Source organism: Sinocyclocheilus grahami, unplaced genomic scaffold, assembly GCF_001515645.1.
Source record: "Sinocyclocheilus grahami isolate Dianchi unplaced genomic scaffold, SAMN03320097.WGS_v1.1 scaffold918.1, whole genome shotgun sequence".
Taxonomy (NCBI): domain Eukaryota; kingdom Metazoa; phylum Chordata; class Actinopteri; order Cypriniformes; family Cyprinidae; genus Sinocyclocheilus; species Sinocyclocheilus grahami.
Genome location: NW_015506097.1, coordinates 225,600 through 239,544, shown reverse-complemented (window position 1 = coordinate 239,544; position 13,945 = coordinate 225,600). Strand labels below are relative to the sequence as shown.

At 35.8% G+C, this 13,945-nt stretch overlaps 1 pseudogene; it reads left to right on the top strand.

Moving 5' to 3' along the window:
• The first annotated feature begins 7,494 nt into the window (after positions 1-7,494).
• LOC107564239 (tripartite motif-containing protein 16-like) lies at positions 7,495-13,236 on the top strand (annotated as a pseudogene).
• Positions 13,237-13,945: the final 709 nt, after the last annotated feature.

The window sequence follows — 13,945 nt, the reverse complement described above, 5'->3', positions numbered from 1 at the left end:
TTAATGTTTGTTATGTGTCTGTTATTGTTGCATAGTAAAATAAAAAACAACAACAAAAAACCAAATGTGAATTCAAACCAGCGGGGTCCGGACCAAGCTATTGAACCAAGTGTGAAAGCTCCCTAAAGCATCACTATTTCCCAGATCTGATATTGATTTTAAACGCTAGATCAACATTGCCCCCTAGTGTCAATTTCTGGCAATTATCAATGCTTCTCTCAAATAAAAAGCTGACTGTGCAATCCAGCATTAAATGCGTTATATTTCATTGTCAGTTTTGGCTATTGCAGCATAATATGTTGAATCTTACTAACCAAGTCCAAGTCACATCTTATCCTAAAAGTAAATATATTTTGCATAAAGAAAATAAAGCCTATATTTTATTGTATTCTTATTTTTTGTATGACATGTTTGGACATTTATTGATGTAATAATTCATAATAAATTTGTACATATTTATTAATTTATATAAAATAAGTTTGAGATAAAAATGTACCGATTTGTCATGAAAATAATGTCTCACAATGCAAAAAAAAAGCTACTGGAGCTGCTAAAACTAAATTAGGGCTTGAGTGATTTCTATTTCTAAAATAGAGCGCAAACTATAGTGAATGGCAGTTTACATACATCTTCCCTCTTTATGGGTCAGTTCTTTGTTTTACAGTAATGCTGGATAAGCCTCCTCAGCTCTCTCTGTAACTGAAAGCATCACTCAAGTGCATAACTCACTTTGACATTGATTTTCTTCTTCAGCCTTCAGACATCCATCTCTCTGACTGTGAAGAGTGAAAATCAATAGTGCTGTGGATGTGATCAGTGATTCTCAACAGACTTCTGAAGCGTCACTGACAGGTTTGTTATGTTTCAGAGCAGATATTGTAAGTATACTGTCAAATAATTTATATTGTGATTTTAAGCACTTAAAGGAACACTCCACTATTTAAAAAAAAATAGGCTCATTTTCCAACTCCCCTAGAGTTAAATAGTTGAGTTTTACCGTTTTCGAATCCATTCAGCCGATCTCCGGGTCTGGCGGTAGCACTTTTAGCTGTAGCTTAGCATAGATCATTGAATCTGATTAGACCGTTAGCATCTCGCTCAAAAATGATCAAAGAGTTTCTATATTTTTCCTATTTAAAACTTGACTCTTCTGTAGTTACATCGTGTACTAAGACCGACGGAAAATGAAAAGTTGCCGATATGGCTAGAGACTATATTCTCATTCCGGTGTAATAATCAAGGAACTTTTCTGCCGTACCATGGGTGCAGCAGGCGCAATGATATTACACAGCGCCTGAAAATAGTCCCCAGCACGCTCCCTGTGCAAGCAGGTGGTCACGTTGGTTATGTTGACGGAAGTTAGCCTATTTTCAGAGATCGGCTGAATGGATTCGAAAACGGTAAAAACTCAACCGTTTAACTCTAGGGGAGTTGGAAAATTAGCCTATTTTCAAAAATAGTGTAGTGTTCCTTTAACTAGATATATTAATGTGTTAGCAATGATTTTTGATTCTGCTGGCAATTCTAAAAATAAATATTGTTGAGGTTTTAATCTGGCTTAAAGAAGTGCCTTTGCTGAGCAAATTTAAATGTGTTAATAGCAATAATAATAATTGCTCAAATGTTCATTGAAATCGGTACATTTTTCTTAAAGAGCACACACACACACACACACACACTCAGGTTTGTTTTTATGGTTTATGGGGACTCTCCATAGGCGTAATGGTTTTTCTACTGTACAGACCGTATATTCTATTGCCCTACACCAACCCTACACCTAAACCTACCCCTCACAGGAGACTTTCTGCATTTTTAGATTTTCAAAAAAACTCATTCTGAATTATTTATAAGCCTTTTGAATTGCGGGGACACTGAAATGTCCTCATAAATCACCTTCTCATTGTAATACCTGTGTCATACCCATGTTATTATACAAATTTGTGTCCTCATAACATGCACGCGCACACACACACACACACACACACACACACACAAAACAATATACAAGGCAAGCCATTCAAAGTGAATACATAAATACTGAGATGTACATGAAAAATCTTAAAAGGTTGGGGGAAAAAAAACAAAACATGCAGCTTTTGTCTGACGAACCAATCTGCTGAAGTATCTGTTTGCTGTTTGTTTGCATGCTGATGTTTCATTTGGTTGGACGCTAAAGCCCCATTTTATAAAATGCTGTTATGCAACAGATCTAAGTAGGCCTTTCTGAAAAGAATAAACCAAACAAGTGACTCAGAGATGACTGTACACACTATTCAGCCTCCAGTGACAGATATTTTACTTATTTACACGCAGGAGCTTGTAAAGGAAGAGCACAGCATGCAGGTGGCATACATTCTTCCGTGCTGTTACACAAAGGTTTCTATGGCTGTTATGTAATCAAAATGGAGAAAATATAAATACATAAATGTGGATGTGATCAGTGACTTACACTCAAATCACGGCCTGTGTTGGATTGAACTTCACAGACAAGCAAATACAGACAACTTTCTCAATTTCTTAACCTAGTGATTTAAATCACAATAATATAGGTTATTATTTGATGATTATATTTAATATTAACAATGTGTTTGCAATGCATAACAACTGATATCGTGTTGCCGCTATATTGAAAACATCTGCATCCTCATCAGTACAGTAGCCTGTGTTGTTAAAAAACAATTTAACATTCCTGTCAAAATAAAATATGGCACTACCCTGATTAAAGTCCACATTAGCATAAATACTTAAATAACTGATGTATTTGTAAGAAATTATTTTTGTTAGTTTTGATTAGTTTCTGTGCATCTCATTATGTGCAATACAGTCTAATCCAAAATTCTATCTGGGAAGAGGAATGAGGTCATTTGAACACTTTCAGACTGACTATCTGCAGTTCCGCAGCGACCCCTGCAGGTGAGATGAGACATGAACATAGCAGCAGTGTTTGTGTTTGCACACTAGCTGTTATAAGGTTCGATATGTACTTAAAATGAATGCAACTGTAAGATTATGTATATGTGCTGTACACCTCTATATCTTGTATTTTCAAAAAAACTCCAGAGGTGGACAGTAGTGAAGTATTTTTACTTTACTCAAGTAAATTTAAAAAGCATCTGTAGTTTATCAGTGTTTTTCTTTGGAAAACTTTACTTCACTACATTCCAAAGCATAATGTCATACTTTTTACTGCACTTCATTTCATTTGTTTTACCTTTAATACTTAAGAACATTAAAAATGTAGTACTTTCTTGTACTCAAGTAATAGATTTCTAATGTAATTAATTATTCAATTATATTTAATATGAAACGTAGTGCAGTAAAATGTATAAAATTATGCTTTGGAATGTTGTGAAGTAAAGTTTTCTAAAGAAAAACACTCTGATAAAGTACAGACATCTGAAAAGTACTTTTACAGCAGAGTACTGTCCGTCTTTGTGTAAAGTAGATTATTCGAGAGATAGAGAGAAAAAGAAGATATAGAGGTGATATAGAGCTATACATAATAATCTTACTGCACTTCATTTCATTTGTTTTACCTTTAATACTTAAGAACATTAAAAATGTAGTACTTTCTTGTACTCAAGTAATAGATTTCTAATGTAATTAATTATTCAATTATATTTAATATGAAACGTAGTGCAGTAAAATGTATAAAATTATGCTTTGGAATGTTGTGAAGTAAAGTTTTCTAAAGAAAAACACTCTGATAAAGTACAGACATCTGAAAAGTACTTTTACAGCAGAGTACTGTCCGTCTTTGTGTAAAGTAGATTATTCGAGAGATAGAGAGAAAAAGAAGAAGATATAGAGCTATACATAATAATCTTACACCAACAGTTGCATTCATTTTTAAATGACATGTAAATTTGACTTCATTGTTTGTGTTTTTGTTTTAGCTTAATTTGTTTATTGTCAGACTTGCTTTACATCTACAGCAATGTTTTCCTCTATTTTGTCTTGATTTAAAAGCAAATTTAAAACAAAAATTTGTAGTGCAACTCTAAAAATGATTGTTAAGCAATATCATTTTGTCATCATCTAAAAATACTTTTACCATTTAACCCTCTGGTGCATGACTAATTAAATCAGAAAAAAAATTTTTTTTAACGAAACATTGTTTTGTTACTTAAAATAAAATAACTGAAACTTGTTTTATTTCAACCAGTTGCCAAGGCAACATTTCTCATTGTTCATTTAGTTTAACTTGGAAGTGCTAAATGTCAAAAATGTAAAAAAAAAAAAAATTCAATGAAAATGGGAAATATAAAACATTCAAAATATTAATAAAAACTAATATAGTATCTATATCTTGTGTGTATATGTATAAGTCAGAGGTGGACAGTAGTGAAGTATTTTTACTTTACTCAAGTAAATTTAAAAAGCATCTGTAGTTTATCAGTGTTTTTCTTTGGAAAACTTTACTTCACTACATTCCAAAGCATAATGTCATACTTTTTACTGCACTTCATTTCATTTGTTTTACCTTTAATACTTAAGAACATTAAAAATGTAGTACTTTCTTGTACTCAAGTAATAGATTTCTAATGTAATTAATTATTCAATTATATTTAATATGAAACGTAGTGCAGTAAAATGTATAAAATTATGCTTTGGAATGTTGTGAAGTAAAGTTTTCTAAAGAAAAACACTCTGATAAAGTACAGACATCTGAAAAGTACTTTTACAGCAGAGTACTGTCCGTCTTTGTGTAAAGTAGATTATTCGAGAGATAGAGAGAAAAAGAAGATATAGAGGTGATATAGAGCTATACATAATAATCTTACACCAACAGTTGCATTCATTTTTAAATGACATGTAAATTTGACTTCATTGTTTGTGTTTTTGTTTTAGCTTAATTTGTTTATTGTCAGACTTGCTTTACATCTACAGCAATGTTTTCCTCTATTTTGTCTTGATTTAAAAGCAAATTTAAAACAAAAATTTGTAGTGCAACTCGAAAAATGATTGTTAAGCAATATCATTTTGTCATCATCTAAAAATACTTTTACCATTTAACCCTCTGGTGCATGACTAATTAAATCAGAAAAAAAAAAATGTTTAACGAAACATTGTTTTGTTACTTAAAATAAAATAACTGAAACTTGTTTTATTTCAACCAGTTGCCAAGGCAACATTTATCATTGTTCATTTAGTTTAACTTGGAAGTGCTAAATGTCAAAAATGTAAAAAAAAAAAAATTCAATGAAAATGGGAAATATAAAACATTCAAAATATTAATAAAAACTAATATAGTATATCAATGCTACTAAAATAACACTAGTTATAAATACTCTAAATTGTGGTGCATCTTCACTTTTGTTAGCCTTGTTGAATTAGTCATATAGAATTGTAGATATAGGGTTTTCCCTTTACCTACAATTCTATGACTAATTCAACAATCAGGAAGATATTAACCTTCCAGTATAGAAATAGAAACTAAACTGTTCTCATAATCCGTGTCGTCGCTCTATATGTGTGTGTGAAATGGCAGAAGCCAGAATATCAGTGGCTCACGACCAGTTGATCTGTCCAGTGTGTCTGGATCTCCTAATGGATCCAGTGACTATCCCATGTGGACACAGTTACTGCATGAGCTGTATTACAGGCCACTGGAATCAGGAAGATCAGAGGAGAACATACAGCTGTCCACAGTGCAGAAAGACCTTCATGCCGAGACCTGTGTTAGGCAAGAATGTGATGATTGCTGAAATGGTGGAGAAACTGAAGAAGACTGAACCTCAAGATGCTGTTCCTGCTGGACGTGGAGATGTGAAGTGTGACGTCTGTACTGGACGGAAAAACAAAGCGGTCAAGTCCTGTCTGGTGTGTCTGAACTCTTACTGTCAGACTCATTTTGAGGAGTTTCATTCTGATAAACAACACAAAGTGATCGATGCCACTGGACGACTGAAGCAGATGATCTGCCAAAAACACGATAAGATTCTGGAGGTTTTCTGTCTCACTGACCAGCTATTTATTTGTGTTCTTTGTGTGATGGATGAACACAGAAACCATGAGACTGTATCAGCTGCAGAAGAAAAGTCTAAGATGCAGGTATGAAGTGACATTAAAATTAAACTTATTGCTAAAAGTTTATTTGCCCAGATCCCCTACTATAAATAAGGGGTAATGTACAGTCAACTTATTACATTTTCAGGATTACTCACCAAATAAATATGAATGTTAAACAGATAGTTCACCCAAAAATAAAAATTCTATCACAATTTACTCACCCTCCACTTTCAAGCCTGTATGAGTTTCATTCTTCTGCTGAACACAAAAGATGATATTTTGAAGAATGTCGGTATTTTTTCCCATACTATGGAAGTCAATGGGTAACATCAACTGTTTGGTTACCATCATATATGTTTTTATTCATCAGAAGAAAGAAACTCATTCAGGTTTGAAAATGGAGGGTGAGTAAATGATCCCTTTAACATAATATAAAATTTGTTTACAATTTTGCCATAAAGGGATGATACTACCAAAAATGAATATTCCCTCATCATTTCTTCATCCTCATGCCGTCCCAGATGTATATGACTTTCTTTCTTCCTTGGCGCACAAACTGAGGTTTTTAGAAAAATAATCAATCTCTGTGAGCCCATATAATGCAAGTGGATTGGACGCTCAGAGTTGATGCTTTAAAACAAATATGATGGAGGGCCACTGTCTTACAGAGTTTAGCTCCTTCCCTAATCAAACACACCTGCTTGTAGTTTTTAAGCAATCCTTTAGACTTTTGTTAGGTTTTTCATGTATGTATGATTGAGGATCGAGCTAAACTCTGCAGGACAGCAGCCCTCCAGGAATAAAGTTGCCTATCCCTGTAATCCATATGACCCTATATGATTCTCAGGGAGGGGCTCTGATGAAATTTCCTAATTGGCTGTTTCATTTGTAGGGGGTGTAATTGTAGAGGTGTGGTTTGTAGTACTGTGGGACGTTGTCAGATACTTGTTTCACTTCCTGGACCCCTGAATGAGTGTTGCCATTGACAATGGAATATTAGTAATACATTGCTATTGAAGGGAAACTACCCAGGTAATAAATAAAGTTATGTGGGAACATTGTTTTGAAATGTTTCTAAAATGTTGAATGTCCTATTTTCTTCTTGTGATTATAACATTATTTAAAGGTGGGGTAAGCAATTTTTCAAAAACGCTTTAGAAAACTGATTCGGGCCGACTAGCAAAACAAAGTTGTAGCCAATCAGCAGTAAGGGGCGTGTCTACTCATGATGCGGAGGAGAGTGTTCAGTGCACAGGACGGACATTAGCTGAGCCGAGTGACCAAAAGATAGAGATGGCGGATAAAAAACCAAAGAGGACAACGTCTGCGGAACAAAAGAAGGCTGAAGGCAAGAAGTAGGACCCATGTAAATATCGGATCAGCTTTCCAGCGCTGGAGAGAACTTAAGGAGCGGAAGGCCTGTGATCGGTGCGATAGATATGTACTGTATATTAATCCATATTGTTGCTCTATATGTCTGAGATGGCAGATTTCAGTATTTCAGTGGCTGAGGACCAGTTCATCTGTCCAATTTGTCTGGATCTCTTGAAGGAACCTGTAACCGTCCCATGTGGACACAGTTACTGCATGAGCTGTATTACAGGCCACTGGAATCAGGAAGATCAGAGGAGAACATACAGCTGTCCACAGTGCAGAAAGACCTTCATGCCGAGACCTGTGTTAGGCAAGAATGTGATGATTGCTGAAATGGTGGAGAAAGTGAAGAAGACTGAGCCTCGAGATGCTGTTCCTGCTGGACCTGGAGACGTGAAGTGTGACGTCTGTACTGGGCGGAAAAACAAAGCATTCAAGTCTTGTCTAGTGTGTCTGAACTCTTACTGTCAAACTCATTTTGAGGAGTTTCATTCTGATAAACAACACAAAGTGATCGATGCCACTGGACGACTGAAGCAGATGATCTGCCAAAAACACGATAAGATTCTGGAGGTTTTCTGTCTCACTGACCAGCTATTTATTTGTGTTCTTTGTGTGATGGATGAACACAGAAACCATGAGACTGTATCAGCTGCAGAAGAAAAGTCTAAGATGCAGGTATGAAGTGACATTAAAATTAAACTTATTGCTAAAAGTTTATTTGCCCAGATCCCCTACTATAAATAAGGGGTAATGTACAGTCAACTTATTACATTTTCAGGATTACTCACCAAATAAATATGAATGTTAAACAGATAGTTCACCCAAAAATAAAAATTCTATCACAATTTACTCACCCTCCACTTTCAAGCCTGTATGAGTTTCATTCTTCTGCTGAACACAAAAGATGATATTTTGAAGAATGTCGGTATTTTTTCCCATACTATGGAAGTCAATGGGTAACATCAACTGTTTGGTTACCATCATATATGTTTTTATTCATCAGAAGAAAGAAACTCATTCAGGTTTGAAAATGGAGGGTGAGTAAATGATCCCTTTAACATAATATAAAATTTGTTTACAATTTTGCCATAAAGGGATGATACTACCAAAAATGAATATTCCCTCATCATTTCTTCATCCTCATGCCGTCCCAGATGTATATGACTTTCTTTCTTCCTTGGCGCACAAACTGAGGTTTTTAGAAAAATAATCAATCTCTGTGAGCCCATATAATGCAAGTGGATTGGACGCTCAGAGTTGATGCTTTAAAACAAATATGATGGAGGGCCACTGTCTTACAGAGTTTAGCTCCTTCCCTAATCAAACACACCTGCTTGTAGTTTTTAAGCAATCCTTTAGACTTTTGTTAGGTTTTTCATGTATGTATGATTGAGGATCGAGCTAAACTCTGCAGGACAGCAGCCCTCCAGGAATAAAGTTGCCTATCCCTGTAATCCATATGACCCTATATGATTCTCAGGGAGGGGCTCTGATGAAATTTCCTAATTGGCTGTTTCATTTGTAGGGGGTGTAATTGTAGAGGTGTGGTTTGTAGTACTGTGGGACGTTGTCAGATACTTGTTTCACTTCCTGGACCCCTGAATGAGTGTTGCCATTGACAATGGAATATTAGTAATACATTGCTATTGAAGGGAAACTACCCAGGTAATAAATAAAGTTATGTGGGAACATTGTTTTGAAATGTTTCTAAAATGTTGAATGTCCTATTTTCTTCTTGTGATTATAACATTATTTAAAGGTGGGGTAAGCAATTTTTCAAAAACGCTTTAGAAAACTGATTCGGGCCGACTAGCAAAACAAAGTTGTAGCCAATCAGCAGTAAGGGGCGTGTCTACTCATGATGCGGAGGAGAGTGTTCAGTGCACAGGACGGACATTAGCTGAGCCGAGTGACCAAAAGATAGAGATGGCGGATAAAAAACCAAAGAGGACAACGTCTGCGGAACAAAAGAAGGCTGAAGGCAAGAAGTAGGACCTGTGTAAATATCGGATCAGCTTTCCAGCGCTGGAGAGAACTTAAGGAGCGGAAGGCCTGTGATCGGTGCGATAGATATGTACTGTATATATATCTATGGTGTAGACAGCATCACTGATTATAATGAGTTCCATAGTATTTTGCCGCGCCACTCGCGTCCGGTGTAGACACGGTGTAATATTGGTTTTGCTTTGTTTCACAGAACTAATCGTTGCCTGGGTTGCGTACGAATGTGTGGGGTGGAGCTATCAAAACAGGGGCGAGTCCCTTTTGGGGTAGGGGCGTGTTTGTTTTGGTGATTTCAAATGTCAACAATGTTCTACCAGAAATCTCTTACCCCACCTTTAAAGGTTATAAAAACGTTTCGTACAACATTCTACTAACTTTATTTTCATCCAAAATATAACGCTATTTTAATGTTTTCTAAGAATGTTAAAATGTTTTGATGTAATTACAATGTTTTTTAAAGGTTACAAAAATGTTTCCAAGAATGTTCATCCAGTACAAATAACATCATAAGGACGTTTTCTCTCAACATTATGAGAACGTATATAAAATATCAAAAGGTCGATAAACGTTACTTACAAACGTTTTGTCCTAACATTTATATAACTTTTGAAAAACGTTAGTGATATTTGTGAGAATGTTCTCTGTTAGCCGAGTAGGAATTTGATTTTGAAGATCATCTTTCCATATTTGGTGCTACAACCTACTCAATCAAAAATAAATAAATAAATAACACTGATTTCAAATTCAGTAATTTACGTAATGATGTTGTAATCGTTTCTATTTTGTTACATAAGTTTCTGTGGTCATTTGTTTATCTGACAGGGTCATTTGAGGAAGATGCAGAGAACATACCAGCAGAAAATCCAGAAGAAAGAGATGAAGCTTCAGGAACTGAGAGAGACTGTGGAGTCTCATAAGGTGAGTTTGCAGGAGAACAACTGCTGGCTGTTTGAGACTCTCTTCCTCTGCTGAAGAACTTTCTCACTGATTGTGATTTGTGTCCTAACAGCGATCTGCACAGGCGGCAGTGGAGGACAGTGAGAAGATCTTCTCTGATCTCATTCGCTCCATTGAGAGAAGCCGCTCTGAGGTGACACAGCTGATCAGAGCTCAGGAAAGAGCTTCAGTGAGTCGAGCTGAAGAACGACCGGAGCGGCTGAAGCAGGAGATCATGGATCTGAGGACGAATAAGACTGAACTGGAGCAGCTTTCAGACACAGATGATCACGTCCATTTGCTTCAGGTAACAGAATTGGATTTGGGTCATGACATTCATTCTTATTATGAATTATGTTGTTATATAGAAAAAAAAGATCTGTGCTCTATAGGTAGGGGTGGGCGATATGGCAAAAATATCATATCACAATTTTTTTCAGGAAGATCAAGATTCACAATTTTATCACGATTCTTTGTCATGTTGGTTTTACTATTTTGCAAGTTGTCTGAGCATTACAGCCAAACTAATTTCCCTATTTTAAAAAGGAAGCCTTACAAGGTAACAAAATATAAAAGAATGGCAGATATTTAGGCCAAAGTGGGCGAAGATAAAAATCTTTGTCATTATTTTATCTTTGTTATTAAAAAATAAAAACAAAAATGCACATTACAAATACACATAATATACAAATAAAACAACCAGTGCTTTTTTTTCAGCTACAGCAGGTGTATTTAGCAGTAGCATTCAAGAAACTGAATGAACAAATATAAAAATAAAACACTATATACACTTCACTGTATAAATTATACATTGATTCTTATTAAAGCAACTCTATTAAAGTTCTTCAGTCAAGAGCAGTGAGTGATTTTAGATTTTTTGTTTTGATGTTTATTAACATTTAAAGGGAAAGTTCACCCAAAAAAAGGAACATTCTCTCATCATTTACTCACTCTCAAGTTGTTTAAAACATAAATTAGTTTCTTTCTTCTGTTGAACATAACATTTATTATGAAGAATGTGGGTAACCAAACAGTTGCTGGTCCGCAGTGACTTCCATAGCATTTGTTTCCCACTATCAAAGTCAATGGGGACCAGCAACTGTTTGGTTACCCACATTCTTCATAATATCTTTGTTTGTGTTCAGCACAAGAAAGAAATTAATACAGGTTTGGGACAACATGAGAGTGAGTAAATAACGACAGAATTTTCATTTTTGGGTGAACTATCCCTTTAATGACAGGTGGCAGCATGTTTAGTAGCCTACTATTAGTCTGCTGTCACTTTAAGAGCTGCACGCATCTGCTATAAAGGCACGCATTCGTTTTTCTCTCAACTGTATACTTTCACTTTAGACGTAACCAGCTGTGTTTATAAACCTTGTGTGTTTTGGACAGTATTAGTGCAATCAGACGCAAAAGGTAACTTGGTTATCTTTTTGGTGTGTACGCGCTCAGAAAAAGCGCAAGTCAGAAGAGCATGTGAATGAAACGTTTAACTGGCAAGGCTTTAAAGCACATGCAAATAATGCACTTCTGTGATTGCGAATAAGTGCAGTGTCCCGTGAGTGTAACAGTTGAGTTGTTGTGAATGTATGTGGCATTGGACAGTATATCGAGACCATAAGCAGATGCAGATCGTGGAGACATTTTAATCGTCCACGATCAAAAATTGTGATATCGCACCCCCTTAGCTCTAGGGAATTGTCCTTTTTGGGTGAAGTATTTCTGTTTCATCTGTTGTTTGTCTTTTTGTCTGTGTAGAGTTTCCAGTCCCTCTCTGTCTCTGGATCTTCAAAATCACCCAGAATCATCATCAGTTCTGTCCTCTCTTTTGATGATGTTAGTAAATCTGTCTCAGAGACCAACTAAATCATTACTGCAGAGAGGCCATAGAAAACATATCTGGTACAGGTAAATTATAAGACATTCATCTATTTATTGATGTTCATTCAGCATGAATGGTTTAGAACAGGGGTGTCAAACTCAATTCCTGGAGGGCCGGAGCCCGGCAGAGTTTAGATTCAACCCTAATTAAACACACCTGATCCAACTAATCAAGTCCTTCAGGCTTATTTGAAAACTACATGGTATGTGTTGGAGCAGGGTTGGAACAAAACTCTGCTGGGCTCCGGCCCTTCAGGAATTATGCTTGACACCACTGATTCAGAATATATTTTTCTCTCAACATGAGAATTAAACATCAGAGACCTTGTGGTTTTCCTAGTGAAACACGTTCAGATCATTCTCGGCCCTGATTTTGAGACCAGAGAGGAATACTTGAGATGTAAGTTTAACCATTGAAATCCAAATAGAAATTTCTGAAACCCTTTGATCTTAAGGTATACCTAATAAAAATGATCTGCTTCTATTCTTTTTAGATTTCCATCAGTTCACTATGGATTCAAACACGACTAATAAAAACCTCAGTCTGTCTGATGGGAACAGGACGGTTACTAGCACTCTTACAGGCCTGCTGTATCCTGATCATCCGGACAGATTTGATTCTGTAGTTCAGGTGTTGTGTAGAGAGAGCGTGTCTGGACGCTGTTACTGGGAGGTCGACTGTGGTCAGAGTGCATGTTTGGGTGTATCGTTGTCTTATAAGAGCATCAGCAGGAAGGGACGCGACAATGAGTGTAAGTTTGGACATAATAATCAGTCCTGGAAATTGCTGTGCTCTTCCCCCAAATACATATTCCTGCACAATAATGCAAAGTCATCGTAGCGTCCAGCTCCTCTAGAATAGGAGTGTATGTGGATCACGGTGCAGGAATTCTGTCCTTCTACAGCGTCTCTGACACAATGACCCTCATTCATAAAGTCCAGTCTACATTCACTCAACCGCACTATCCAGGGTTTTCACTGGGCAGCAATGCAACAGTAAAACTATGTAATGTCACTACATAAATTACACAGATATCCTATCAATAACACTGACATATGTGCCATTCGAAATCAGTAATTGTGAGATGGGTCGGTTTTAAAGTCAAAAGTGAATATTACAACTATTATAACTTAAATAATTGTTGTAGTTTGAATCCAAACGAATAATTAATTCAGAAAAAGTGTAATTTTACCCAAATTATAAATAATTTTGTTTCATTTTAAAATTCAGTCTTCTGTTGATATTTGATGTAAATCTTATTTATGTTCTCTCCCATAACTGTCAGCTTCTTGCAGGGTTGATTTTTATGTTTAGAATGTCATCATTTATTCACTGGTGTGCTTTGGGTTTAATCAATTTGTATTCGGCACAGTCCTTTCTGTATCTTAAAACAGGTACTGTGATGATTAAATGTTTGAATGAGTTTATGCAGGAGCAACAACAACAAAAAAAGTATATTAAAATAATATAATAAACATTTTATAATATGGCACAAGCAGCAAATTGATCAAATTGAAGGCCGTAGTAAAGCATAAACACTTAAAAATAAGAAGTATTTCGGGGTGTTATATCTTGGGATATAATATCTCCTCCTGGATATTCTTGGTATTTTGGATACACAATAAACACTGTATTTGGCAAGTGTAAAATCTTGTGGCTTCACTGGCGCCCTGTCACAATAAGAAAAGACTAAAAACATTATTTAACCCTTTAACTGTCACCCATCCCCTC